Source organism: Mauremys reevesii, linkage group 12 (assembly GCF_016161935.1).
Source record: "Mauremys reevesii isolate NIE-2019 linkage group 12, ASM1616193v1, whole genome shotgun sequence".
In the NCBI taxonomy this organism is placed as follows: domain Eukaryota; kingdom Metazoa; phylum Chordata; order Testudines; family Geoemydidae; genus Mauremys; species Mauremys reevesii.
This window is the reverse complement of record NC_052634.1, coordinates 35,415,688-35,431,249: the sequence shown is the minus strand read 5'-3', so window position 1 is coordinate 35,431,249 and position 15,562 is coordinate 35,415,688. Positions and strand designations below refer to the sequence as shown.

The 15,562-nt window shown below is 60.4% G+C and overlaps 2 non-coding genes across 2 annotated transcripts; one reads left to right on the top strand and one right to left on the bottom strand.

Moving 5' to 3' along the window:
* The first annotated feature begins 12,503 nt into the window (after positions 1 to 12,503).
* Positions 12,504 to 12,585, top strand: TRNAS-GCU. Its single transcript has one exon. It is a non-coding gene; the product is annotated as a tRNA-Ser (tRNA).
* Positions 12,586 to 14,479: 1,894 nt separating this feature from the next.
* On the bottom strand, positions 14,480 to 14,553 carry TRNAT-AGU. The gene has a single exon. It is a non-coding gene; the product is annotated as a tRNA-Thr (tRNA).
* Positions 14,554 to 15,562: the final 1,009 nt, after the last annotated feature.

Genomic DNA, 15,562 nt, shown 5'->3' with positions numbered 1-15,562 from the left:
GACTGGGGAGCTCTGTGGGAAGCCCAGTCGCTGCAATCGGGAGTGAGGGGCACCAGCAGAGCTGTGGATCTGGAGATCAGGATTGGGATAGGAGGGCTGTGGGTCGGGAGTGAGGGGCAGCAGCAGAGCAGGAGGGAGACCAGGGGGGCTGCAGGTCGGGAGTGAGGGGCACCGTCAGAGCTGGTGGACGCCTAAGGGGCTCCGGGTCGGGAGTAGGGGGCAGCAGCAGAACTGTGAGTCTGGAGTCAGGACTGGGATAGCAGGGGCTGCGGGTCGGGAATGAGGGCACCGGCAGAGCTGGAGGGAGACTAGGGGCTGCGGGTCGGGAGTGAGGGGCACCAGCAGAGCTGTGGGTGTAGAGATCAGGATTGGGATAGGAGGGCTGCGGGTCGGGAGTGAGGGGCACCAGCAGAGCTGTGAGTCTGGAGGTCAGGTCTGGGATAGTAGGGGCTGCGGGTTGGGAGTGAGGGCACCAGCTGAGTTGTGAGTCTGGAGGTCAGGTCGGGGCGAGTAGGGGCTGCTGGTTGGGAGTGAGGGGCACCAGCAGAGCTGTGGGTGTGGAGATCAGGACTGGGATAGCAGGGGCTGCGGGTCAGGAGTGAGGCACCACTAGAGCTGGGGAACCCAGGGGCTGCGGGACGGGAGTGAGGGGCACCGGTAGAGCTGAAGGAACCCAGGGGTCTGTGGGTCAGGAGTGAGGGCACCAGCAGAGCTGTGAGTCTGGAGGTCAGGACTGGGATAGCAGGGGCTGCGGGTCGGGAGTGAGGGCACCAGCAGAGCTGTGAGTCTGGAGGTCAGGACTGGGATAGCAGGGGCTGCGTGTCGGGAGTGAGGGCACCAGCAGAGATGTGAGTCTGGAGGTCAGGACTGGGATAGCAGGGGCTGCGGGTCGGGAGTGAGGGGCACCAGCAGGCTGTGAGTCTGGAGGTCAGGACTGGGAAAGCAGAGGCTGCGGGTCGGGAGTGAGGGGCACCAGCAGAGCTGTGGGTCGGGAGGTCAGGACTGGGATAGCAGGGTCTGCGGGTCGGGAGTGAGAGTCTGGAGGTCAGGACTGGGATAGCAGGGGCTGCGGGTCGGGAGTGAGGGGCACTGTCAGAGCTGGTGTACGCCTAAGGGGCTGCGGGTCAGAAGGGAGGGGCACCGGCAGCGCAGTGACTGGGGAGCTCAGCGAGGAATCTAGGGGCTGCGGGTCGGGTGTGAGGGGCACCACTAGAGCTGGGGAACCCAGGGGCTGGGGGTTGGGAGTGAGGGTCTCCGGTTCAGCTGATGGTTGCCCAGGTGTATGTGGGTCAGGAGTGTGGGGCACCAGCAGAGCTGTGAGTCTGTAGGTCAGGACTGGGATAGTAGGGGCTGCGGGTCGGGAGTGAGGGGCACCGGCAGCACAGTGACTGGGGAGCTCTGCGGGAAGCCCAGTCGCTGCAAGTCGGGAGTGAGGGGCACCAGCAGAGCTGTGGATGTGGAGATCAGGATTGGGATAGGAGGGGCTGCGGGTCGGGGTGAGGAGCACCAGCAGCACAGTGACTGGGAGCTACGCGGGAAGCCCAGTGGCTGCTTGTCGGGTGTTAGGGGCACCAGCAGAGCTGTGGTTATGGAGATCAGGATTGGGATAGGAGGGGCTGTGGGTCGGGGTGAGGGTCACCAGCAGAGCTGTGAGGCTGGAGGTCAGGACTGGGATAGTAGGGGCTGCGGGTCGGGAGTGAGGGGCACTGGCAGCGCAGTAACTGGGGAGCTCAGCGGGAAATCCAGGAGCTGCGGGTCGGGAGTGAGGGCACCAGCAGAGCTCTTGGTGTGGAGATCAGGATTGGGATACGAGGGGCTGCGGGTCGGGAGTGAGGGGCAGCAGCAGAACTGTGAGTCTGGAGGTCAGGACTGGGATAGCAGGGGCTGCGGGTCAGGAGTGAGGGCACCACTAGAGCTGGGGAACCCAGGGGCTGCGGGTCGGGAGTGAGGGGCACCGGTAGAGCTGAAGGAAGCCCAGGGGTCTGTGGGTCAGGAGTGAGGGCACCGGCAGCACAGTGACTGGGAGCTCTGCGGGAAGCCCAGTCGCTGCAAGTCGGGAGTGAGGGCACCAGCAGAGCTGTGGATCTGGAGATCAGGATTGGGATAGGAGGGCTGTTGGTCGGGAGTGAGGGGCAGCAGCAGAGCAGGAGGGAGACCAGGGGCTGCAGGTCGGGAGTGACGGGCACCGTCAGAGCTGGTGGACGCCTAAGGGGTCCGGGTCGGGAGTAGGGCAGCAGCAGAACTGTGAGTCTGGAATCAGGAGTGGGATAGGAGGGGCTGCGGGTCGGGAGTGAGGGGCACAGGCAGAGCTGGAGGAGACTAGGGGCTGCGGGTCGGGAGTGAGGGGCACCAGCAGCGCAGTCACTGGGGAGCTCAGCGAGGAAACTAGGGGGCGGCGGGTCGGGTGGGAGGGGCACCAGCAGAGCGGTGGGGGTGGAGATCAGGATAGGGATAGGAGGGCTGCGGGTCGGGAGTGAGGGGCACTGGCAGCGCAGTAACTGGGAGCTCAGCGAGGAATCTAGGGGGCTGCGGGTCGGGAGGGAGGGGCACCAGCAGAGCTGTGGGTGTAGAGATCAGGATTGGGATAGGCGGGGCTGCGCGTCGGGAGTGAGGGGCACCAGCAGAGCTGTGAGTCTGGAGGTCAGGTCTGGGATAGTAGGGGCTGCGGGTCGGGAGTGAGGGGCACCAGAAGAGCTGTGAGTCTGGAGGTCAGGTCTGGGATAGTAGGGGCTGCGGGTCGGGAATGAGGGGCACCGGCAGCGCAGTAACTGGGTAGCTCAGCGGGGAATCCAGGGGGATGTGGGTCGGGAGTGAGGGGCACCAGCAGAGCTGTGGGTGTGGAGATCAGGACTGGGATAGCAGGGGCTGCGGGTCAGGAGTGAGGGGCACCACTAGAGCTGGGGGGAACCCAGGGGCTGCGGGATGGGAGAGAGGGGCACCGGTAGAGCTGAAGGGAACCCAGGGTCTGTGGGTCAGGAGTGAGGGCACCAGCAGAGCTGTGAGTCTGGAGGTCAGGACTGGGAAAGCAGAGGCTGCGGGTAGGGAGTGAGGGGCACCAGCAGAGCTGTGAGTCTGGAGGTCAGGACTGGGAAAGCAGGGGCTGCGGGTCGGGAGTGAGGGGCACCAGCAGAGCTGTGAGTCTGGAGATCAGGACTGGGATAGCAGGGGCTGCGGGTCGGGAGTGAGGGGCACCACCAGAGCTGTGAGTCTGGAGGTCAGGACTGGGAAAGCAGGGGCTGCGGGTCGGGTGAGGGGCACCAACAGAGCTGTGGGTGTGGAGATCAGGATTGGGATAGGAGGGCTGTGGGTCGGGAGTGAGGGGCACCGGCAGCACAGTGACTGGGAGCTCGGGAAGCCCAGTCGCTGCAGGTCGGGAGTGAGGGGCATCAGCAGAGCTGTGGGTGTGGAGATCAGGATTGGGATAGGAGGGGCTGCGGGTTGGGAGTGAGGGGCACCAGCAGAGCTGTGAGGCTGGAGGTCAGGACTGGGATAGTAGGGGCTGTGGGTCGGGAGTGAGGGGCACCGGCAGCACAGTGACTGGGGAGCTCTGTGGGAAGCCCAGTCGCTGCAAGTCGGGAGTGAGGGCACCAGCAGAGCTGTGGCTCTGGAGATCAGGATTGGGATAGGAGGGCTGCGGGTCGGGAGTGAGGGCAGCAGCAGAGGTGGAGGGAGACCAGGGGGCTGCATGTCGGGAGTGAGGGGCACCGTCAGAGCTGGTGGCCGCCTCAGGGGCTCCGGGTCGGGATTAGGGGGCCGCAGCGGCACGGTGAGTCTGGTGTCAGGACTGGGATAGCAGGGGCTGCGGGTCGGGAATGAGGGGCACCGGCAGAGCTGGAGGGAGACTAGGGGGCTGCGGGTCGGGAGTGAGGGGCACCAGCAGAACTGTGCGTCTGGAGATCAGGATTGGGATAGCAGGGGCTGCGGGTCGGGAGTGAGGGGCACCACAAGAGCTGTGAGTCTGGAGGTCAGGAGTGGGATAGGAGGGGCTGCGGGTCGGGAGTGAGGGGCACCAGCAGAGCTGTGAGTCTGGAGGTCAGGACTGGGATAGCAGGGGCTGCGGGTCGGGAGTGAGGGGCACCAACAGAGCTGTGAGTCTGGAGGTCAGGACTGGGATAGCAGGGGCTGCGGGTCGGGAGTGAGGGGCACCAACAGAGCTGTGGGTGTGGAGATCAGGATTGGGATAGGAGGGGCTGTGGGTCGGGAGTGAGGGGCACCGGCAGCACAGTGACTGGGAGCTCAGCGGGAAGCCCAGTCGCTGCCGGTCGGGAGTGAGGGGCATCAGCAGAGCTGTGGGTGTGGAGATCAGGATTGGGATAGGAGGGGCTGCGGGTTGGGAGTGAGGGGCACCAGCAGAGCTGTGAGGCTGGAGGTCAGGACTGGGATAGTAGGGGCTGTGGGTCGGGAGTGAGGGGCACCGGCAGCACAGTGACTGGGGAGCTCCGCGGGAAGCCCAGTCGCTGCAAGTTGGGAGTGAGGGCACCAGCAGAGCTGTGGCTCTGGAGATCAGGATTGGGATAGGAGGGGCTGCGGGTCGGGAGTGAGGGCAGCAGCAGAGGTGGAGGGAGACCAGGGGCTGCATGTCGGGAGTGAGGGCACCGTCAGAGCTGGTGGACGCCTAAGGGCTCCGGGTCGGGAGTAGTGGGCAGCAGCGGAACTGTGAGTCTGGAGTCAGGACTGGGATAGCAGGGGCTGCGTGTCGGGAATGAGGGGCACCGGCAGAGCTGGAGGGAGACTAGGGGGCTGCGGGTCGGGAGTGAGGGGCACCAGCAGAACTGTGCGTCTGGAGATCAGGATTGGGATAGCAGGGGCTGCGGGTCGGGAGTGAGGGGCACCACTAGAGCTGTGAGTCTGGAGGTCAGGATTGGGATAGGAGGGGCTGCGGGTCGGGAGTGAGGGGCACCAGCAGAGCTATGGGGCTGGAGGTCAGCACTGGGATACCATCCAGCCTAATGGTAGCGATGCCCAGCTCAGCCCATGGCCAGTACGTCCTGCTCCACCCACGGCCGGGCTGGGAGCCAGGACTCCTGGTTCTTCTCCCCAGCTGTGGCAGGGCAGTGCAGGCTAGTGGTTAGAGTGGGGGTTGGGAGCCAGGGTATCCGGGTCCCACCGCTGGCTCTGGGAAGGGAGTGGGGGCCAGTCTTGTGCACCCCCACCGGCTTGAAGTGGTTTCCATCCTGTGCAGGGTTTACAGTTTTGTTCACTGGCTCTCAGCACCTCCCACTATACAAATTGTCCCAGTGCCGCTGGGTCTAGTGGTTAGAGCCGGGGAGGCCGGGAGCCAGGCAGGGCGGTGTGTATAAGGGGCCCGGGGAGGCACCTGGCCTGTGCTCCACCCAGAGGCCCTGCTCCCACTCGTCCTCTCCCCCGCAAGGCCCCATCCTCACTTCGCCCTTCCCCAAGCTCCATCCGGCCACATGGGGCCGTGGGGGGAGAGGCCGGGGGTGCAAACGGCAGAGAGGCAGGTGGGGGGGGCCTTGGGGTGGGGGCGAAGAGGCACAAGTGGCAGGGCCTCGGGGGAAGAGACGTGAGAGGTGGGCGGGGTCAGGGAGTGGAACAAAGGGGTCCTGAGGGGGCGTGTGGGCGGGGCTGAAGGGGCGTGTGGGCGGGGCTGAAGGGGAGTGTGGGCGGGGTGGAGGGCGTGTGGGCGGGGCTTTGGCAGGAGGAGGCGGAGTGGCAGCAGGCCTTGGGGCAGGGCCACAGTCCGGGCCCGCCCAGCCTCCCCAAGTGGAGGAGTCCCAAGCTGCCCATGGAGCCAGGACTCCTGGGTTCTGTTCCTGGCTCTCCCACAGACTCCCAATCTGAGCTGGTGCAGCCCATCTCGCCCTCCCTGGTGCCTCAGTTTCCCCCGTGTGAGACGGGTCCCAGTGTGAACGGCTGCAGCGCCGTGGAGAATCTCGTCCCTTCTCCTGGCGGCTCCTTGGTAGCCCTGGGGAAGCAGCCAACTGTTGCAGCCCCTGGCTCCCGTCTGGGCAGCCCGGGGTGGGGTGGGATCTGGGCAATGGGAAGAAGGAATCCCCCTTCCCCACCCCACCCGGGGACATGGCGGGAGGCTGGTGCTGCGGGCAGGGAGTCCTGCAGCCCTCGCAGAGAAGGGCAGGTTCCCGGCTTGGCTGCTGATGGGGCGGGGTGGGGGCACTGCTGGACTGGGGCTCCCCTGCGGGTGGAGATGGAGCACGGCCTGCTGGGAGCGGACGTCTCCTCTGGATGGGGAGGGTGACACTGGCCAAATTGTGGGAGCCCTGTCCCCAGACAAGGGAGGGCCTCTCAGCCTTGCCGGCTCGTCTCTCTTTCACCAGGATCGGCCCAGCACCTGGCCTGGCCCAGACCCCCTTCCTCAGCGCCAGCAGCTGCCCATTGTGGGGAGTGGAGCGGCCGGGGCTGGGGCCTCTCAAGCCCCGGGGAGCAGGGCCAGGGCACTGGGGGCAGAGGCTGCGATGGGGAGGTGGGTTGGAGAGATGTCGGGGGTGAAACTGGGACTCAGGGGAATGGGGCAGGCTGCAGGGAGGAAGTGTGGGGGCCACCGGAGGAGCTGGGGGCTGGGAAGCTGCGGGAGGGACACAGCCGGGGGTAGTGGTGACACCGCAGGGGGCTGCTCAACAGGCAGTGGGCTGGGGGCAGGGTGGGAGCTCAGACAGGGGTGGGGTCAGGCTATTGCGGGTCTCCTGTGAATGGCACCAGACTGCAGGAACCCCGGCCGGCAGCCCCTGCTGGGGCTCTGGTCACTGCAGCCCCGATGCACACTGCTGGGGGGTCTAGTCACTGCAGCCCCCCCCCCCCTGCACCCTGCTGGGGACTCTGGTCACTGCAGCCCCCACTGCACCCTGCTGGGGCTCTGGTCACTGCAGCCCCCTCCCCCGATGCACCCTGCTGGGGGCTCTGGTCACTGCAGCCCCCGATGCACCCTGCTGGGGCTCTGGTCACTGCAGCCCCCGATGCGCCCTGCTGGGGCTCTGGTCACTGCAGCCCCGCTGCACCCTGCTGGGGGGTCTGGTCAGTGCAGACCCCCCCCCCCGCTGCACCCTGCTGGGGGGTCTGGTCACTGCAGCCCCCAACCTCACACTGGAACTGGCCGGGGGGGGGGGGGGAAGGTTTCTTCTTGCGCTCCCATTGGTCAGGGCTCTGCCTCCTCTTCCTATTGGCTGTCTCGGGAGAGGCGGAGTTTCCGAGAGGGCGTCACGTGGCCCTGAGGCGTTCGCGAGGCGGCTCCTGAGCAGCCCAAACACCCCCCGAGCTCCCCCTCCCCCACTGCCGCCCCTCCTCCTCCTCCCCGCCCCAACACCCCAGAGCTCCCCTCCCCACTGCCGCCCCTCCCCTCCTCCCCGCCCCAACCCCCGAACTCCCCTCCCCACTGCCACCCCTCCCCTCTCTGCCCCGCCCCAACCCCTGAGCTCCCCTCCCCGCTGCCGCCCCTCCCCTCCTCCCCGCCCCAACCCCTGAGCTCCCCTCCCCAGTGCCGCCCATCCCCTCCCTGCCCCGCCCCAAACACCCCCGAGCTCCCCTCCCCACTGCCGCCCTCCCCTCTCTGCCCCGCCCCAACCCCTGAGCTCCCCTCCCGGTGCCGCCCTCCCCTCTCTGCCCCGCCCCAACCCCACCGAGCTGCCCGTCCCCAGTGCCGCCCATCCCCTCTCTGCCCCGCCCCCAACCCCCAGAGCGCCCCTCCCCACTGCCGCCCATCCCCTCTCTGCCCCGCCCCAACCCCAGGCTCCCCTCCCCACTGCCGCCCCTCCCTCTCTGCCCCGCCCCAACCCCTGAGCTCCCCTCCCGGTGCCGCCCATCCCCTCTCTGACCCCGCCCCAACCCCCAGGCTCCCCTCCCACTGCCGCCCATCCCCTCTCTGCCCTGCCCCCAACCCCGAGCTCCCTCCCCACTGCCGCCCATCCCCTCTCTGCCCCGCCCCAACCCCTGAGCGCCCCACCCCACTGCCGCCCATCCCCTCTCTTCCCGCCCCAACCCCGAGCGCCCCCACCCCACTGCCGCCCTTCCCCTCTCTGCCCCGCCCCAACCCCTCCCGAGCTCCCCTCCCCAATGCCGCCCATCCCCTCTCTGCCCCCAACACCCCAGCTCCCCTCCCCAATGCCGCCCATCCCCTCTCTGCCCCGCCCCAAACACCCCGAGGTCCCCCTCCCCCAGTGCCGCCCATCCCCCTCTCTCCCCCTGCCCCAAACACCGCACCGAGCTCCCCCTTCCCCAGTGCCGCCCATCCCCTCTCTGCCCCGCCCCAACCCACCCCGAGCTCCCCTCCCCAGTGCCGCCCCTCCCCTCTCTGACCCCGCCCCAACACCCCGAGCTCCCCTCCCCAGTGCGGCCCCCTCTGCCCCCACCCCAACCCCGGAGCTCCCTCCCCAGTGCCGCCCATCCCCTCTCTGACCCCGCCCCCAACACCCCAGAGCTCCCCTCCCAATGCCGCCCATCCCCTCTCTGCCCCGCCCCAACACCCCGAGCTCCTCGATGCCGCCCATCCCCTCTTCTGCTCCCGCACTCAAACACCCCAGGCTCCCCTCCCCAGTGCCGCCCATCCCGTCTCTGCCCCGCCCAAACACCCCCGAGCTCCCCCTCCCCAGTGCTGCCCATCCCCTCTCTGCCCCCGCCCCTAACACCCCCAGCTCCCCTCCCCAGTGCCGCCCATCCCCTCTTCTGCCCCCACCCCAAACACCCCCGAGCTCCCCCTCCCGGTGCCGCCCATCCCCTCTCTGACCCCGCCCCCAACACCCCCAGGCTCCCCACCCCAGTGCCGCCCATCCCCTCTCTGACCCCGCCCCAACCCCCAGGCTCCCCTCCCACTGCCATCCATCCCCTCTCTGCCCCGCCCCAAACACCCCGAGCTCCTCCTCCCCAGTTCCGCCCATCCCCTCTCTGCCCCGTCCCCTAACACCCCCAAGCTCCCCTCCCCAGTGCCGCCCATCCCCTCTTCTGCCCCACCCCCAAACACCCCGAGCTCCCCCTCCCCAGTGCCGCCCATCCCCTCTTCTGCCCCGCCCCAACACCCCCGAGCTCCCCTCCCCAGTGCCGCCCATCCCCTCTCTGCCCCGCCCCAACACCCCCGACCTCCCTTTCCCCTCTCTGCCCCGTCCCCAAACACCCCCGAGCTCCCCCTCCCCAGTGCCGCCCATCCCCTCTTCTGCCCCGCCCAAACACACCCCGACACTGCTCCTGGTTTTGGGAGGGAACAGGAGAAAGGACAAAAGAAGCAAGAGACGAAGAGAAAGGAGGGAGGGATGGATGGAGGAAAAGGTGAAACAAAAGAACAAACTCTAATGTCCCCAGTGATTTTAAGGGACAAAATCCCAGGTACGGAATAAAATTCTGCCTCCTTAAGCTCGTGTTTTCCATGCCTAGATTTCAACTGTCGCCAGATGGATCAGACTGAACAGGTTTCAAACCTCGAGGAGGCTCTTACCTTCTAAACAGGTGCGGCTGTTTTCTAGTAAAATCAGGAAAAGGGAAGGAGAAAACTTTGAAAGAGGTTCCTCCTGGCGCTCAGGTACCTGAACCCGAATACTCTCTCAGTCCTCACAGAGAGACCTGGAGAAGGAGACTTGCTGCAGCAAAGCCACAGGGGTCTCTGAGGTTTCCCTGGCCCCTCGCGCCTGTCCTGCCTGGCTGATGTCAGCATCTCTCTGTGAGGTCACCACCTCCCCACCACCTTTGACCAATAGTCTGAGGTCCTGCAAAGGCCTTTGTGATGTCACTGCCGCACCCCCTCCTTGCTGGGCTAATGTCCTGCCCTGGCCAGGCACTGTGGAGGTTTGAGCTACTCCCTGTGGATCACCCCACTCAAGGAGCGTTCGTTCTAGGCAGCAAGCCGGCTAGACAGGAAAACATCAGACGCTGCTCCCAATGCTACACTCAGTTTTTCAGAAATTGGTCGACTTTATGACCCGAAGAGACCATTAGAGCATCTAATCTGACCCCCTGCATATCACAGGCCTCCTGAATGACACAAGAGCTACTTTTGGGGCAAACACATTCCAGAAAACCATCTAGTCTTCATTAAATGACATCAGGAGATGGCAAATCCACCACTTTCCTTGGTAGCTTGTTCCTGTGGTGAATCATCCTCGCTGTTGAATATTTGTGTCTTATTTGTAATATGAATTTGTCTCTTTTCACCTTCCAGCGATTGGGTCTTGTTATGCCTTTCTCTGCTCGATTAAAGAGCCCTTTAATACACAACCTTTTCTCTCCATTAAGGCCCTTCAACACTTCAATGAAGTCACCTTTCAATCTTCTTTTGATAAGCGAAACAGGTTGAGCTCGTTCAATAGCTCACTAGAAGGCATTTTTCTCCAGCCCTCAGAACATTTATTGGCTCTTTGGTCATCAGACTCCTGAACTGCAGCTGGATGTGGTTCTTGTTCTTCTGCACAGTACAGCTCCTGGAGAAGAGGGATCTTCAAATGTACATTCGTATGATACCTTTGTTTAATTGATGAAAACATAAACTAGACAGAGGATTGGAACTGATTTCAGCTGATGGACAGCTTCGCTAGGTTTTTATGCATTTGGACAGCGAAATGTTGAGTGTTTACATTCATATCAAGCACCCCCGTATAGTGGAGCTCCTGAACAGAATGGAGAATGGAAAAATAAATGTTTTCCTTTTTTTTAAAAAAAGAAAGAAGGTTATAAGAGAACACAGGAGTTTGAACGAAGGACCACTTGAGCTGCAGTTAAGCACTCTATCACTGAGCTATACCCCTGTGACAACAGGAGTATAGAATTGTGATCTCCAGGACTTTGAAGGACAGACCCTGCTTCATTGAGCTCCGTTGCCATTCCCAGACCACAGGTGGTTTTAAAAATGGGGTTTGATTAAACTTCTTAAAGGTGGCAACCACCACAGCTTGCGCACCCACCGATATAGCTTCTCCCACTGACAGAGCTGCCACCTCTTGGGGAAGTGGATTAACTGCACCCACAGGAAAACTCTCTCCCCTCAGCATAGAGCAGTGGTTCTCAAGCTGTGGGTCAGGACCCCAAAGTGGGTCATAACCCTGTTTTAATGGGGTTGCCAGGGCTGGCATTAGACTTGTTGGTGCCTGAGGCTGAAGCCAAAAGTTTGAGCCCCACCACCCAGCGCTGAATCCCTCAAGCTTTGGTTTTGCCCTCCCTTAACTGGGGCAGGGCTCAGGCTTTGGCTCCCCCCTGCCCCTGCCTGGTGTGGAGGGGCTTGGTCCCTCTTTCCAGGGCCATATAGTAAGGTTTTTTGTTTTTTTTTAGCTGAAGGGGGTTGCAGTGAAAGGAAGTTTGAGAAACCCTGGCATAGAGCCTCTGAATATGTCTAGACTTGGCTCCCTGTGGCAGATCAGACACTGAAAGTGCAGCCATGGAGACACCACACACCAGCCTTGCCTAGCAGGCAAGAATCAAACCTCCACAGAAAGATGCTTGTTGTTTTTTAACCCATCTCCCTAAGCCCTCAGCCACCACCACTTAACAAAAGGGCTTTTCTACACTATGGTTCTGGTCTCACTGAAGGGTCATTTCCAATTGTTTGCTCAGACCAGCATTAGGGAAATGGTGCCTGGGCAAAGCTTGTACTGGCACTTCCCCATTGCCCCTGGATGATCCCCACTCCCCCTTTACCGCTAGCTCCTGCACTCCCAACCCTTGCACCTCCTTCACCCCTAACTCCTGCCCCTCCTGTGCCCCCTTTGCCCTTAACTCCCTGGGCCACCAGCCATTGCCCCTCTCCTGCAGCCCCTTCACATGGTTCCAGTGCTGGGGGCCCTGCACTTGTTCTCCCTTTCCCTGGGCTTTGGCATCACTAGCCCCTGCTTAGCGAGAAGGGTTCAGTGGTTCCCAAAAAGTGGGGCATGACTCCTAGGGGGACACAGAGGAACATTCATAGGGGCACCTCAGGGTCTGAGCCAGCCCCCATGGAGGGAGCAGCACTGAGCCCCACTCTGCCCCAGCTCTTCTCCAACCCCACCCTCAGCCTGGGGCTCTGGCTCCCAGCTCAGCCTCGACCCCCTTACCCCTGTCCGCACCCCTCTCCCCAGCAAGCAACAGCCCCACTCCCAGCCTCGGTTTCCGATTGTGGTTTCCGAGGGTCCACAGCCATGGATAAGAGGGCACAGTGTGAAATGTTTGGGGACCCCTGGTTTAGGATGATGTTCTCAATGGCTTCTATGCAGTCCAATAAAAGCTATTCCTCACCCACCCAGCCCTCCATCAGGACGGACTAGGTATGTTCTGCTGCCCCTCACTCATACAGGAAGGATAATAACATTTCATTCCACTCAATGCTAAAGTGATTTGTAACCCACCACCAGCTGAAACTGGTCATTTTGGGAAAGTGGCCCCATCATGCTGCATAGCTAGGCAGAGTAGGTGTGTCTATGCAAACACCGTCTGTTCCTGAAGTCTTTCCCCCAGCTCCTCACTAGATGTGAGGGGGGAGCTCATTCAGCCCCTGCGTCCACTTAGTGTTTCAAAACTCCTTATTGTCCCTATCTCTGCTGGCCTTAGATTTCTCCTCCTGTTCATCTTTCAGCAGTTCTGATGAGGTGGCCGAGTAGTTAAGGTGATGGACTGCTAATCCATTGTGCTCTGCACGCATGGGTTCGAATCCCATCCTCATCGGACACATTTAGTCTTCATCCCTCCTTTATAGACAACCATCTCCCCCATTGGTACAATAACAGACCCAACAATGTTGTTTCTTGCAAACAAAAACCTTCTCAGGAACTCAGAACTCCCTTGCTTTAAATTAAATGTCTAAATCCCAGATTTCTTAAAAAAAAAAGAATTCTCTAGTCCTGTATTTCTTAGTTTTTATCTCAAAAGGTAACATCCTCATCATCTCCCCCAAACACCCCGGGACCTGCTGAAATAATTAAAATACCCCCATCCTGAGCAAGGCCAGAACAGTGAACCAGAGCTAGTGTCTAGGCCAAGCTGTTCTGAAGGAGGCAACTCAAACATTTTCTCCCTGCTTCCCTTGGCAAGGTCTGACTGAGAAAACAAAATTCCCCAAACTGAAAATTTTCTGCTGAAACACCAATACTAGTCTGGTTGGGGACTTTGATATGAATGTATTATTATTATTATTATTATTATTCTCTTCTGATTTATCTCAGTTCAGTGTTTGTCCTCCGGATGTGTTTACAGATATTGAGTTGTGGGGGAGAGAGGCCAATTCATAATGTCTCTACCCCCCTTTCATAGTGTCTTCCAACTTGCTAGGAAGCTCCTTTGCTGTGATGTGAGTCAAGCAGTGTCCATTGTCGCTGTGCTATCTCAGAGAAGTCTGCATTGTACACGGTTCCTGGGATGGTCCTTGGGAGTGTGGATCCCTTCAATGGGCCAGCAGCAAGTCTGGCTCCTCCCTTGTCGCACCTGAAAGTCTGGTGGGGGGCATTTCCCCACCTCATAACATATCTCAGTAACACACACCAAGCAAAACTTCATAACTTCCCAACCAATGTGAGCACACACAATCCAACATGATATTAATGTACAACAGATCAAGATTTTTGAAATGATACCTCACAAGACAGACTTTGTACAAACCATGTCATCATTATATGAGAGTGGTGAATATGGGGCTTCCAAGGCGCTGCTTTGAGTAGAGTGTGCCACACCTGGGCTTCCATTGCAATGGAGAAGTACCCTTAGAGTCCATCTCTCCTGGGATAAATATGGCAGCAAGGCTGGCCTGGGTCATCTGACTTGGGCTCATGTCTGCAGGCCAAAAACTGGTGCAGATATTTGTGTTCACACTGAAGCCTGGGTGATCTCCAGGGCCTGCAGACATCAAACAATGAGGAATTCTGCACACAGAGAGGACCCTGCTAGTGGAAAATGCCTTTGGAAAAGCCCCTTCTGTCACCAGCTGTGGTCGTACAGTGCTCAGTGCTCTGCGTTGTGGCCTCAAGAGCCATGGATGCAAGTTGAGTTACGATGACCTTTTCCTTGTCTCCATGTTTCTTAGGTGCCTCCTTCCGACACTTTCAGAAAAAATGACTGGTTTCTTTTGGAAGCATCTGCACTGCAAGGCAAAGGCATCTTCTCTGCTTCCTCAAAAGATTGACCAAAAGGTGGGAAGAGCAGACACATTTGTTAAGGCACCACTGGGTGCTGCATCCCTAACCTCCACTTTACCTGGCAGGTGCCTGGCCCAGCTTAGCCACAGTGCTGCTCTCTGGGACTTTTCTCCCAGCTGCTCCATTTCTCATCACTGACAATCAAAAGGAAGGTGACATGACCTCTGTGTGTGGACATCCCCAGCAAATCACAAGGACGTGTGGCACAGGCTCTTGTGTTGCAGCAATTGCAGTCGAAGCAACCGCCATGCCAATGCCAGTCACAGCAGCCTTTTCATCAACTCCAGGCTTGTGATTTGATTCTTTCCAATGCTTCTCTCCAAAGAAGCCTTTTCCTTAGCAAGCAATTACTTGGATACCAAGGGAGGTCTCTTCTGTTTCCTAGAAAGACACAGGAAAATGTGAGCAGAGGAGACAAAAGCCATGCAACAAGGCACCACTGGGAGTTGAACCCAGGATCTCCTGTTTACTAGACAGGTGCTTTAGCCAGCTAAGCCATGGTGCCTGCCTTGCAAAAGCGTTTACAACTGTTCCATTTGATGGTTCAGGATAACACCTGCAAATTCCAAAGTACAGACGTTCCCCATTTCCCTCAAGACTTGCAGACCTTGAGGTGTCTGGCTCTCCGTGCACAGCAAGCCACAGCTGAGTTGACAGAGGGCTTCTAACATGTGCTTCTCCCACCAGCCACTGTGATCATATAGTGGTTAGTGATCTGTGTTTCAGTCGCAGCAACCTCAGCTCAGTTCTGAGTCATGGTAACCTTTCCTTCAGCTCTAGATTTCTCATTTGCTGCTTTCCAAGTGTGGTGGGGTGGCTGCCCCAAACAAGCAGAAGAAAGATTAAGGCAGCCTTGCAGAGGCTGTGCAGAACCAGCCTATCAGGAAAGGGCTTATTGGGAGAGCCAATCAGGAGAAGGCTTGCTGGAGCAGCCCATATATAAAGGGCTGCTCAGCACAGCAAGAGTCAGTCACTCCTTGGAAATTGAGGAAGGAGGATTGGCTGCCGTGAAGGAAGGGCACCATGATCAGAGTAGTGCTGGGTGGGTAAGGGGAGCATGAGTGACCTCCTGGCCGACTACTGCCAGACTGAGGCCCTGATACAAAGGCGGAGGAAGGTGCTAGGTCTGTGGGGAAGTGGTCCAGAGAAACAGATGGCGGGGGTTGGAGGTGCACCCCTTTTGCCTCAGTCGCTGCTGACACAGGTGGCTACACCCTGGACTGCAGCTGGCCACTGAGGCAAGTGTCTGGGCAGAGGACAGCTGCCCCCTGGAAGGAGGGAGATAACTGAGTGGGGCACAGCCAGAGGGCTGTGTCCATAAGAGGATTTTGAAGTCCTGAGAGCGACATGGGTCCTAATGATAGAACAGATGGCAGCCAGACGCCACTAGATGAAGGCGCACCAGGGGACCAGAGCTAATTGCCAGGACGGCCAACAGAAGGCACTGCAGTGAGGCATGCCCCATGGCACCAAGACTTAGCCGCAAGGAAGGCTTTCTCTGTCTTGAACTACTA